The following is a 13237-nucleotide window of genomic DNA, read 5'->3' on the forward strand; positions in this document are numbered from 1 at the left end:
GTGTGGACTTGTTACGGCTTTTATTTCTTTTGAACGCTGCCTCAGTGTCACAGTTCCATTTAAAGTTAAACTGATATTAACACGAAACGTCTCTATTGCGGTCAACGTTTCATTTCCCTTACTTGTGGCTGTTTTCAACTTGGTCCCATTCTCGTCTGCGTTTTACTTTGACGAGGTTTTTTCTAACGAAAAAAATCGTACCATTTTGACTTTACTGACAAGAGATGATGAAACGTGGAAGTTATTCACAGCACTTTTCATGCCATTTGAAATCGGAATTATTTACTTCTCGTTACTGGTGATTTTTATTTTCAACATCATCATCGTTATTCAGATCAATAACATTTCAACTTGGAAAAAAAGACAGCTGGTCAAACAAATGCAAACAAATGACGTGTCAATGAAAGAGCTAAAAATGACGATAACTTTATTAGTCTGCTCTGCTTTGTACTGCGTATTTCTAATTCCGAAATCTATATATTTTCTTTTACCAAACGCTAAAGACGCGGACGGAACTACGGAATTCATTACTGCATTATATACCATGATGAAATTTTGTGAAACTTTAAGCTCAAGCCTAAACTGCATGGTGTATTTAATCATGAGTAGCAGGTACAGGAAGAGTTTTTGTAACTTGTTTAGCAAAGGAAACAAGACTAACAAGAGAAGACAAACGAAGATAAACATATGACTTAAAACATGATTCATGTAATAAATCAATACATACAGGCAGTTTTTTTAATCCGCCTTTTCAGTTTCACTTTTATTAACATCTTCTTTTTAAAGGCTTTTATTTAATTTGCTCAGTATGTTTGTATGAGTGTGTGGTTCCGCAAATCTTGTCTTCTTAATTTAACCAACGTTCCATTGTCTGACTGAGCACAGTGGTAGGTCTATAATGACACTGCAAGATTATTTAATTTCTAATAAATTTAGCTAGACATTAAAATTAATTATTTGTTCTTTAAAATATTAAATAACGAGCCTACCCGCAGCGTATCATACGCCGCTATTTAGTTGTTTTATTTTCTACTTTTCAGTAATTCATAATTTGTAAATTCGACAGTACCAATGCTGCCACTGAAAATATTTGCTTTAAAACACTAACCCCCCCCCCACTTTCCCCTAACCCCGACCCTACACCCCACCCCCGTGAATGCAGCCTCCTCTTAGTTATTTCTTAGTTACCTCCTGTAAGTTTAAAATCGAACTAAATTATCTGCCCCTAATAGAAACCCGGCTGTACGGCTCTTCGATTTGTAAACATTTAGCTTTGTAAAAATTTAGAGTGAACACCGCTCACCAGACAATGTTGGGGTGGGGTGGGGGGTGGTAGTGATAGTGATAGAGAGAAAGAGAGGGGACTGCAAGGAGGCGGTTGCAGCTTGTTTTCTAACTGATCCCAGAATAGAATTATATATATAGATTGTTAAAAAAGGGGAGACAACAAAATAACCTATTCAGAGGGCCATCACGAGTGATTTCTTTTCAGTTCACCGTTTTCTGGTTTCGTCAACCTCTAGTGTATTAAGGGCAGGTAACTCAATTTTGGAGATCACGATCTAATAGGCGGATTTAAAGCAAACAATTTTAGTCTTAAACTAGTTGTTGCGATTTTAATAGGGTTGAACCACTTGGTTCACTACCATGCGATAATATCAGACGCGATAGGCAACCATTGTGCCATTACATATCAACTTTTTTTCGACAAATGACTAAAACTGTGTGAATATCACTTATTCAAAATATAGTTCCTAGCATGGGTAACGTATTGATAGGTGTGTGTTCTATCCTAATGTATAAAAGCCCATCTTCTCTCTCTCTCTCTCTCTCTCTCTCTCTCTCTCTCTCTGTTCGCAACATATTTTCACAGGCTTTGATATCAGTATCTTCAGCGATATATGGAGAACTTGACGCTGACGTTTGTTGAAAATAATATGTTAGATGTTTTAAATGTATAAACTCAATTTTATCTGAAAAAAAAAAAGAGGCATATTCAAATGTAGAAAAATATTTTTATTTTTGCAACCGGAAAAGTGTTTATAGTTGTGACAAGAACACAATAAACAATAACGTCATATGCCACAAGTTTACGCTATGGAAAGAACACAACACTTATGGATGCTATTTGTTTTTTTTTTTTCAATTTGTTTTCATAATTTAAAGACAGTGCAAGTATCTGTGGCAGGGAAAAAATATATTTATGATTAGTGAGGCTTAATCTTGTTCTCTATCACACTCTTATGCATAAAACTCGAACACATTTTTATATCAAGTTATTGTTGCCAAGTTTGAGCTTCTTTTTAAGTAGTAGAAAGTACTATTGCTAGTCAGAAAGTATCGAGTTAGAATCTACGGTTTGTATCAACAGGGCGTCACTGATTCCACCGAGCCCTAATTTATACCTAACTCATGTTAAGGAAAGTAAAGGCGACTGGGCATATTGCTGTACTGACTATACATTACTTTATATACCAAGTCTACAAAAACAGGCAGAGGCTTAGCGAAGGGGGGGGGGGGGGGCGCCGACCCTAGGGGGCGCCAAAATGGGTTGAAAAAAATTAAAAGCTCATTTTAGCTGCAGTTTTGCATTATAAATATAAAATTATATTGGGGGTGGGGGCGCCGAATCGAAAGTTTGTCCCCGGGGGTGGGGGGTGTGGGCGCCAAATTGAAATGTTGTCCCCGGGCACTGGGAAGGGTCGCTACACCACTGGAAACAGGTGAACTTTTTTTCATCTACCCCATTGACCATTCAATTAAAAAGGAAAGGGTACTTTTACTTTTTTTCATTGCTTTCTATATCAAGGAGATAAGAACAGAAGATCAAAACACTATTTGTATATCTTTATTAATAGATGTTCAAAAAAACACAGTAACTAAAGTCCAAAAAATATTTGTGAACTTACTAGATCCATGTCCTACACAATCCTTCCTTTAAACCGTTCTATTTCAGTCCAGTTAACTATAGTTAATAACAGTTGCTAAATTGTTCTCAGTTAAAACCGTTGTAATACAATCTAGTAAGACATACTAATAACAGTAGCTACATTTCCTTCATTAAACACATTTGGTACCTTTACAATGTGAGATATGTTAAAAATAACTTAATAAAAGTTTTTGCAGTGGTACATGCATTGTTTTTAATTTTTTTTAAATCCAAGAGTGTATTGCTGACAAACTTAAGAAATTAGTATACGTAATGTGTGTAGTTAATTGTGGTGGTTGCAATTTAAAATTCACAAGATATTTGGGTTGTAGAAATCATTGGAAGTCAAATTTAAACATTTATGAAAATAATGCACCAGTCTACTTATTAAAATAAAACACTCTTATAATTTGTGTGGTTAATTGCCGAAAAATATCTTCTATAAATTCAAATAAACCATTTCCTATAGAGTTTCCTCTATCGCCTTGGGTACTTCATTCATTAACAAATCGATACGGAATGTGTAGGCACAAAATGATTGCTATATACATCACCATGTATACTACAAAGTATTAGTCACGTGGTAACATTGAATAACCACGCAACGTTGAAAATAGGTAAATATTTTTTTAAACTGTTCTAGATTTTTGTAGAAACTTTACAGAAAAGTTTTTAAAAAATAACAAATTCATAGCTTTTTTGCCATACACTCTTAACAGCTACCTTGTTTCATAAAACTTGGTAGCCAAATTTCAAACATGACAAGTTTAATGAGTGAATTCATGTTCTAAGTGCAGGACATAGTCATGTCTGCTCTTGTAGCACCGGAAATCCTCAGCACCTTCCTCTAAATACTAAGGAGCAAGAACCAAGGCTACACAGATTATGTTACCATTTTATTACCAAATATTACAATTTTTACCACATAAGTTACCATTTTATCAATACTATAGTTTCCATTAAATATTGAAAACAAATAATTTAGTTTATTTACTCGCCTAAAAACACTTCCAATGACATGAAGATTAATATCAAACTATCAATAAATACATACCGACCAACCGAACTACCTACCTACCTACCTACCTACCTACCTACCTACCTACCTACCTACCTACCTACCTACCTACCTACCTACCTACCTACCTACCTACCTACCTACCTACCTACCTACCTACCTACCTACCTACCTACCTACCTACCTACCTACCTACCTACCTACCTACCTACCTACCTACCTACCTACCTACCTACCTACCTACCTACCTACCTACCTACCTACCTACCTACCTACCTACCTACCTACCTACCTACCTACCTACCTACCTACCTACCTACCTACCTACCTACCTACCTACCTACCTACCTACCTACCTACCTACCTACCTACCTACCTACCTACCTACCTACCTACCTACCTACCTACCTACCTACCTACCTACCTACCTACCTACCTACCTACCTACCTACCTACCTACCTACCTACCTACCTACCTACCTACCTACCTACCTACCTACCTACCTACCTACCTACCTACCTACCTACCTACCTACCTACCTACCTACCTACCTACCTACCTACCTACCTACCTACCTACCTACCTACCTACCTACCTACCTACCTACCTACCTACCTACCTACCTACCTACCTACCTACCTACCTACCTACCTACCTACCTACCTACCTACCTACCTACCTACCTACCTACCTACCTACCTACCTACCTACCTACCTACCTACCTACCTACCTACCTACCTACCTACCTACCTACCTACCTACCTACCTACCTACCTACCTACCTACCTACCTACCTACCTACCTACCTACCTACCTACCTACCTACCTACCTACCTACCTACCTACCTACCTACCTACCTACCTACCTACCTACCTACCTACCTACCTACCTACCTACCTACCTACCTACCTACCTACCTACCTACCTACCTACCTACCTACCTACCTACCTACCTACCTACTTAAAAACCTACCTACATACCTATCTACCTACCTACATACCTACCTAAATACCTACCTACATACCTACCTACATTCCTACCTACATACCTACCTACATACTTAGCTACATGCATAGCTACATACCTACATAAATACCTACCTGCATGCATACGTACATGCATACCTACATGCATATCTACATACATACCTACATACATACCTATATACATACCTACATACATACATACATTCATACCTACATACATACATACATAACTACATACATAACTACACACATACCTACATACATACCTACATGCATACCTACATATATACCCGTAGGCCGGCATACCGGCAGACCGGCAGACAGACCGGCAGGCAGGCAGACAGGCAGGCAGACAGACATAAGTACATACACATACACACACACACATATATATATATATATATATATATGTATATATATATATATATATATATATATATATATATATATATATATATATATATATATATATAATCAGTCTTCGAATTTTAAGATATTAATACTAAGCGTTATATGGGATGGTGGGTGGAGGCAAACATATAATTATTAAATAATATGTGCTGAACCCCCTAAATAGTGTATGCCACAGATCAACTGTTAAATGCTTATTAGAAGTTTTAGAAATTGAGTTAGAATCAAATGCAATCAACAATAAATTATAGACTACTATTTAAATAACTATAAAGAAAAGCGTGGGTCACTTTAGTATCTATTGGATACCTATACTAATGTTAAGGAAGACACCCACGCTTTTCTTTATAGTTATTTAAATAGTAGTCTATAATTTATTTTCTACTTTTTAGTGCATCATTACATAAAAGCTTGTTATTCAAACGTTTTTTATGAATTTTTTTTCAGTACTTTACATGTTTTATTTACAATCGAGTTACATGACTAAAAACCATTGCGCGCCTACTGAACATCACGTTCAGTAGGCGCGCAATAGTTTTTGAACGCAGCCATTACGTGATGGCGCAGCTATTGAAGGTGGTGACGCGTGTGGTGTGGTTGGCTAGACATGCCTACTAATTCGGTCCAAATTTTAATTAATTCATAAAAAATCAATTAGGCATCCAATTAAGTCAAATTTAGTTTCAGATTGCATTGTCTTCATGTCTTGACCCACGTGCCAACTGTGAATCGTGTCGGTCAAGTAGAACTGTCCAAATGTTCACTCCTGCGTTTCCGTCAAGACAGACTGACGACAGACTGACGACAGACTGTCGAGGAAGTGAGTTAAATAAAAGCTTGTAAAAAAAGAGCTTCTATTATACTTCTCAAAAAAGTTTCAAGACATTCACGATATATTTCCGGAAATAAAAAAAAAATTAAAGGTAAGAAACGGTTTTTCCCTTTCTATATTTAGCAGTTAAAACTTAATTTTCGTTTTAAATTAGAGGATTAATAGCCTATACAACACCATCTATAGAATTGTATCCGAAAATGTTGATTTCATTAAAAATATTAATTGACGCATTTCTTTTCACACAGTCAAACATCTAAACTCATTTCTCATCTTTATGAGAAATTGATTCAGCCTCAATTGTTGGTATAGTAAAGGGGATATAACTTGTACTCTAGCAAAGGGATTAAACTTTATTTTCAAACGATCATTTTGTGATTATATGATTAAAATTAAAAAGGTAAAATAAAATAAAATATTTGCTTCTCGATATTTTTAATTTAATTTGTTCAATGCAATTTGATTCTTAAATTTCTTAAAATGTCGATTTAAAGTTTAATTTACTTCAGCTACGTTGCCTTTTTCTGTAAGCATTGGAAACCATAATTTTATGTTCACTTAAATAAATTGTAATATGAAGATCTCTTATTCTTTGTTGTTGGAGCCCAAACCAAACCTAGTCCTGCCTTATTGCCTAGGCTGTACCTTTGTTGAACATAATCATTGCTCACTATGCTTATACCAAACACAACTGTGTTAACACCATATACTATGACATGGACTCCTTGTTATAGTCGGGATTTGTGAGGATTGGGCACCTATTTTTTGATCTAATATATAATATACAATATTGTTTTTTTTTTTTTTGGAGGGGTTATACATTTAAGAAAGACGTTCAAACGGATGATGGGGGGGAAATTTTTGGAGGGACGGACTAAAATTTCCGGGGGGGGGGGGGGGGGGGGGGCGAATGATACTGTTAAAAGTATATATTTCCTATATAAATTCCATTTCGTTCGTACTAGAATGGGGGGAGTGCGGTAGACTTTCCGCGAAGAGATATTTGGAAGAAACACTGCAGTCGTGAAAGCCCTATAAAACAAAAGAGAGGTAAAAAGTAACAGAAAATCTGAAAATTACAAACACATATAAATGTTTATATATATATATATATATATATATATATATATATATATATATATATATATATATATATATATATATATATATATATATATGTTACGGTCAAAGCCCGAAGTCGGCCAATGCTAGGATTGGCCGGCCAATCCGCGCATTGGCCAATATCGCCTCCCATAGGTCGGTCAAAGTCCGAAACTTTGCTTGATTTCGGCCTTTGGCCGGCCAGTCCGCGGACTGGCCATGGTGGACCGGCCAAAGTCTTTATTAGAAGATCATCTGGCTAGGGACGACCGGCCAAAGTCCATATTAGAAGATCATGAACAGATTTTTTTTTTTTTTATGCCGTAAGGATCATGAAATTGAGTCTTTATTGATTATTAATTAAAGTAAATGACAGAAACATTCACATTTTTTATTGTACTATAGTCTCAATCTATCAATATCATCATTTGTTACAACAAGTTGAACTTTTATGGCATTTAGAATTACATAGCAGCTTTTTATTTTTACACTTGCAGCGATTTGTTGTGCACTTAGTTGTGCAATTGCAGCGAGTGTAGCCTTGGCCCCCAGTCAATGATTGTGAAGATGCGATGGTTCGTAGTGATTTTTTCTCAGTGCCAACTGTGACCTACTTAGGTCGAGTCAGGTTCTATTTTTATGTTGACATTGTATAATACCTTATATGGAGTGATTGTGCAACAACCGGAAAATTTCCACTGACTTATTAAGGGGTCTAAGACATAGAAATTTTCCATTAAGATCTGATTGAATGATTCTAATCAGATGACCATCCCAACCAATGGCTACATGAGTTGAGGATAATCTCCCCTGTTGCAGAAGTCTTTAATTGCCCCGCACACTCGCAACACGAGGCAGTCTACAGGGCGATTTTACCTTGGTCAGGCAGCCGTCCATATTGTCCGGCTATAGACTCTGACCATTTGAACGTGAGAGAACTTAAGTCCTGTGTGTGCCTTGCTTTCTTAAGTTGATTTAGGCTTCTAGTATAATATTACTCGTCGCTGAGTTATTCTAGAAGCTCTAGCAGTGTTGTGTGGCCTATAGTTTTTTAGACAGTGTAGAAATCTGTGATAGTGTTTTTCCTACATTTTGTAAGTTGTGTTTTGATATTTTATACATTAAATATTTTAACTAGTTCAACCTTGTGTTTTGCCACAACTGTGTTCGCTGATTAAAGTTGTATGTAGATTGGATGAGTGTTAATTACAATAGTATCACTAGTTTACCCTAGACATTGAATTCGAGCCCTAGTGTGCCGTTGTGTTAGTGTTCATCCACTTAGGCCGTAAGGCATTTGCATATGACCCCGAAAAAAGAATCCGGGGACGTTCACCGTCTATTTGGCTGATAGATAGGGGACGTTACAAAGTGGGGGCTCGCCGAGATTTAGTCTGTCGTTCCAGTTGTTGGTCATATCAGTTAAATACTAAGGTTAGTTGGATTTAGTTGTTTTTATATCCAGTAGCGCAGTGTTCTGACAACGCGCGCAAGCATAGAGTTATCTAGGTCAACAGCCAGACGTGTCACGATAGGAGGTCAAGTACACGGCCCAACGCACCGTGTTAAGTTAGTGAACCTAGGCTTGTTGTGATTTGAAAGTTAGTGTTATGGAGTTTTTTTTGGCTAATCCTACTTTTGAAGAGGTCGAGAAGTTGAGTAGAAAAGTTTTGATTAGTGTTGTTAAGGAATTGAAATTGGATTATTCTGTTACGCAGAAGTCAGAGGTGTTGAGAGATAAAATTGTTGTTCATTTTATTAATGAAGGGGTATTTGATGAAAGTTTGTTGGCTGGGGTGTTACTCCGCGAGGAGAAACCTCTAGAGAAGATAGAATTAGAAGCTAGAATTGCTTTAGAGAAACAGGAGTTAGAGGCTAAAATTGCTTTAGATAAGAGGAGGTTGGAATTAGAGTTTGGTCAAGTTAGTGATGTCACTTCTCCGGTAGATCCAAAAAAGTTGTCGGTAGGGCAAGTGATTGCCAAATTTGGGAAATTAGTTCCTAAGTTTGATGAAACAGATTTGGTCGTTTTCTTTAACTCGTTTGAGAGTTTAGCGAAGACATGTGAATGGCCCGAAACTTCCATTACTGCTTTATTGAGTTCGGTCCTTACTGGGAAAGCTGCAAAAACATACCAGGCACTCTCTCACGACGTTCAAAATAACTATAGTTTGGTCAAGACTGCCATTTTGAAGGCCTACGCACTGACGCCCGAGGCCTATCGGACAAAATTCCGAACACTCCGCAAGTCACCCACTCAATCATATGTGGAATTTCTCTTTGAAAAGGAGAAAATATTCTCAAGGTGGTTACACTCTGAGGAAGTTTCTGAGTTTGAGAAACTCAGGTCACTTATCCTAAGGGAAGAATTCCTATCGTCCCTGCCTGAAGAGATACGACTACACATACTGGATAACAAGATAACTGACATCCAGAAGGCTGCTGAGTCGGCTGACACATATATGTTGGTGCATAAGAAACCACCAGTGTCAGGAAACCGCCTCAACCCTGTGCTTCCCCTTTTTGGCAGCAATCCTCCTGTTGGCCAACACGTGAAGGCATTACAGTCCAGAGAGAAACCAAGATCAACTCTCAATCGTCGAGCAGTATGCCAGTTCTGCAAAAGGCCTGGTCATCTTGTCAAGGACTGTTACAAACGTCGTCAATATAACAGAGAGGTGGTGCGTACTTCTGCGCACTATGCTCTACCCCCTCAAGCAGCCAGTTCAACTATGAACTCTAGAATTCTAAAGGACTCTAACCCTAAGTGTCCGCAAGAAGGTAGTCAAATCTCCACACATTATGTGCAGTCACATTTTGACTGTTCTCGCCACCATCCAGTTTCTTCCGAGTCTACCGATCTCGAGGGATCGAGAAAAGTTGACTTTTCATCTTTTATTGCCGAAGCCATCATTAGCAAACCAGGTGATCCGTTGTCTCAGCGGAATATCACCGTCCTAAGAGACACAGGAGCGTCACAATCACTCCTTTTGAAAAGTTCAATGGACATTACACCTGAGACGAACACCGGAAGGATTTCCATTATCCAGGGAGTGGGGACAAAATCTACTGTCGTCCCTCTACACAAGTTTGCCCTGAAACATCATCTCGTCGAAGGTGAGGTCATTTTAGGTGTGATAGATAGTATTCCAGTCCCAGGAGTACACCTACTTCTAGGGAATGACCTTGCGGGCAGCAAAGTATACCCCTGTACGGTTTCAGACCCTTTGTCAACAGTTCCAGATAATGATAATGAACTGTATCCTGCATGTGCGGTGACAAGAAGCCAGACCAAACAATTGGCTGACACAACGTCTGAACCACACCCGCCATCATCGTCAAGAAATTCGACTCCCAAATTGGAGTCTATGCTTCCAGAAAACACAAGTCTGGGCTTACCCCTGAGGATATCTCAGGAAGACATCATTAAAGCTCAACAAGTCGACGCGGAACTCAAAGCAACGGTCGAAAAATCTCTATCATCTGACGATGGAGAATATTTCTCCGAGAACGGCCTTTTCTTTCGTCGCGCTATACCAGTGAATGCCTCACCAGCCGAACCATGGTTGGGTAAAAACCAGCTGTGGGTCCCTCCACCTTATCGGCATGAAATACTTAAGCTGGCACATGACCATCCAATGTCAGCGCACCCAGGAGTCACTAAAACGACGGCGAAGATCAAAGAACTGTTCTTTTGGCCCAAAATGAGAAAAGATGTGTCGCGTTACTGCAGAAGTTGCTCGAACTGTCAGTTGGCCGGAAAGCCAAACCAGACAATTCCTAGGGCCCCTTTGAGTCCGATTCCTGTATTAGAAGAACCCTTTTCAAAAATCGTCATGGACTGTGTAGGTCCCTTGCCTAAAACCAAGGCGGGCAACGAGTACCTACTTACCTTTATGTGTTCAAGTACCCGTTTTCCCGAGGCGATTCCCTTACGGAACATTAAGGCAAAGACTGTAGTCAGAGCCATGACCCGGTTCTTCACTACCTTTGGATTACCTAGAATCGTGCAAACAGATCAAGGCAGCAACTTCACCAGTCACCATTTTCAAGAAGCACTAGCCAAGCTAGGCGTTACCCACATCACCAGCTCAGCCTACCACCCTCAGTCTCAAGGCGTACTTGAGAGGTTCCACCAAACCCTCAAAACCATGTTAAGAACGTTCGCTAATAGTAACACCCAATGGGATGAGTCTGTTCCTTGGATTATTTTCGCCGCGAGGGACTGTGTCCAGGACTCTTTAGGCTACTCGCCTTTTCAACTTGTGTTTGGACATTCTGTCCGTGGCCCCCTGAAGCTGATACACGAACGTTGGACAGGTACCAGTGATCATCCTGTGGAAAACTTTGACGATTTTCACGTTCGACTGAAAGCCGTGTGCGAAATGGCTCACAAGAACTTAAGAAAGGCCCAAGTGAGAATGAAAGGACTGTATGATAAGAGTTCTTGTAAACGAACATTCAATCCAGGCGACAAAGTTCTTGTGCTAGTGCCTAATCTGAACAATGCGTTATCCTTGAGATATTGTGGACCCTTTACTGTGCATTCAAAATTAAGTGATTTGAACTATGTTGTCAATACACCCGACAGAAGAAAGAAACAGACAGTGTATCATGTTAACTCACTGAAAAAGTATTATGATAATTGTAACAATTTTCATTCCACAGCTAAAATTACTTTACCTGTATGTTCAAATGTTTCTGATGATGTGATACATGATAAATTGAAACCCCCAAAATTGGTAAATTCTTCCTTTTTAGATAATTTGAATGTCCACCTTATGCACTTGTCCACAGAGAAAAACCAGAGATTGTCTCAGTTATTTGAGACATTTCCCTCTATTTTTGGGGATGTCCCCAAAGAAGCGAAGGTTCCACCTCATGATGTAGACGTAGGTGACGCAAAACCCATTAAACAACACCCCTATAGAGTTAACCCGGAAAAAGCTGCTTTGATAAAGGATGAAATTGACTATATGCTCAAGAATGATATCATTGAGCCCAGTTTCAGCAACTGGAGTTCCCCATGTCTCCTAGTACCGAAAGACAGTGGATCTTTCAGGTTTGTGACCGACTTTACGAAGGTGAATGCGCTCACCAAAGCTGATTCCTATCCATTACCTCGGATAGAGGACGTTATTGATAAAGTTGGTCAGGCTAAGATAATTTCCAAAATTGATTTACTTTCAGGATACTGGCAAATCCCCTTATCTGACCGTGCAAAAGAAATATCTGCTTTTGTAACCCCTAATGGTTTTTATAGATACAAACGTATGCCCTTTGGTATGCGAAATGCTGGTCAAACTTTCCAGAGAGTCATTAACTCTGTCATTGCTGACATAGACCAATGTGAGGCCTACATAGATGATATAGTTGTATTTTCTAATACTTTTGAAGAACATATTGTTCAGTTGACTAACCTTTTTAGAAAATTGTCTGAAGTGAATTTTACTGTAAACTTACATAAAAGTGATTTCTGTAAAGCTTCAATTACCTATTTGGGTTACCAAGTGGGAACGAACCAAGTTCGGCCCATTGAAGCTAAAATAGATGCTATTGTAAGGTTACCACCTCCCAAAAATTGTAAAGAAATCAAAAAGTTCCTTGGGATGGCTGGTTACTATAGACGGTTCTGTCAAAACTTTTCAGCTATTGCTGAACCTCTTACTGCATTATTGAAAAAGGGTGTTGAGTTTGAATGGTCAAATAAATGTCAAGAAGCTTTTTTAACCATTAAGTCATTTTTATCTAATGCTCCTGTTATGGCTGCACCAAATTTCAGCAAGCCCTTTAAACTTGCCATTGATGCTAGCAACTTAGCCATTGGCTCAGTCCTATTTCAAGAAGACAACATGGGAATTGACCATCCCATTGCTTTTTTTTCCAGGAAGTTAAATGAAAACCAAAAGAATTATTCTACTATTGAAAAAGAAGCTTTAGCTTTGGTTTTATCATT

Source organism: Physella acuta, unplaced genomic scaffold (assembly GCF_028476545.2).
Source record: "Physella acuta isolate Inbredline_101_S28 unplaced genomic scaffold, ASM2847654v3 ptg000489l, whole genome shotgun sequence".
In the NCBI taxonomy this organism is placed as follows: domain Eukaryota; kingdom Metazoa; phylum Mollusca; class Gastropoda; family Physidae; genus Physella; species Physella acuta.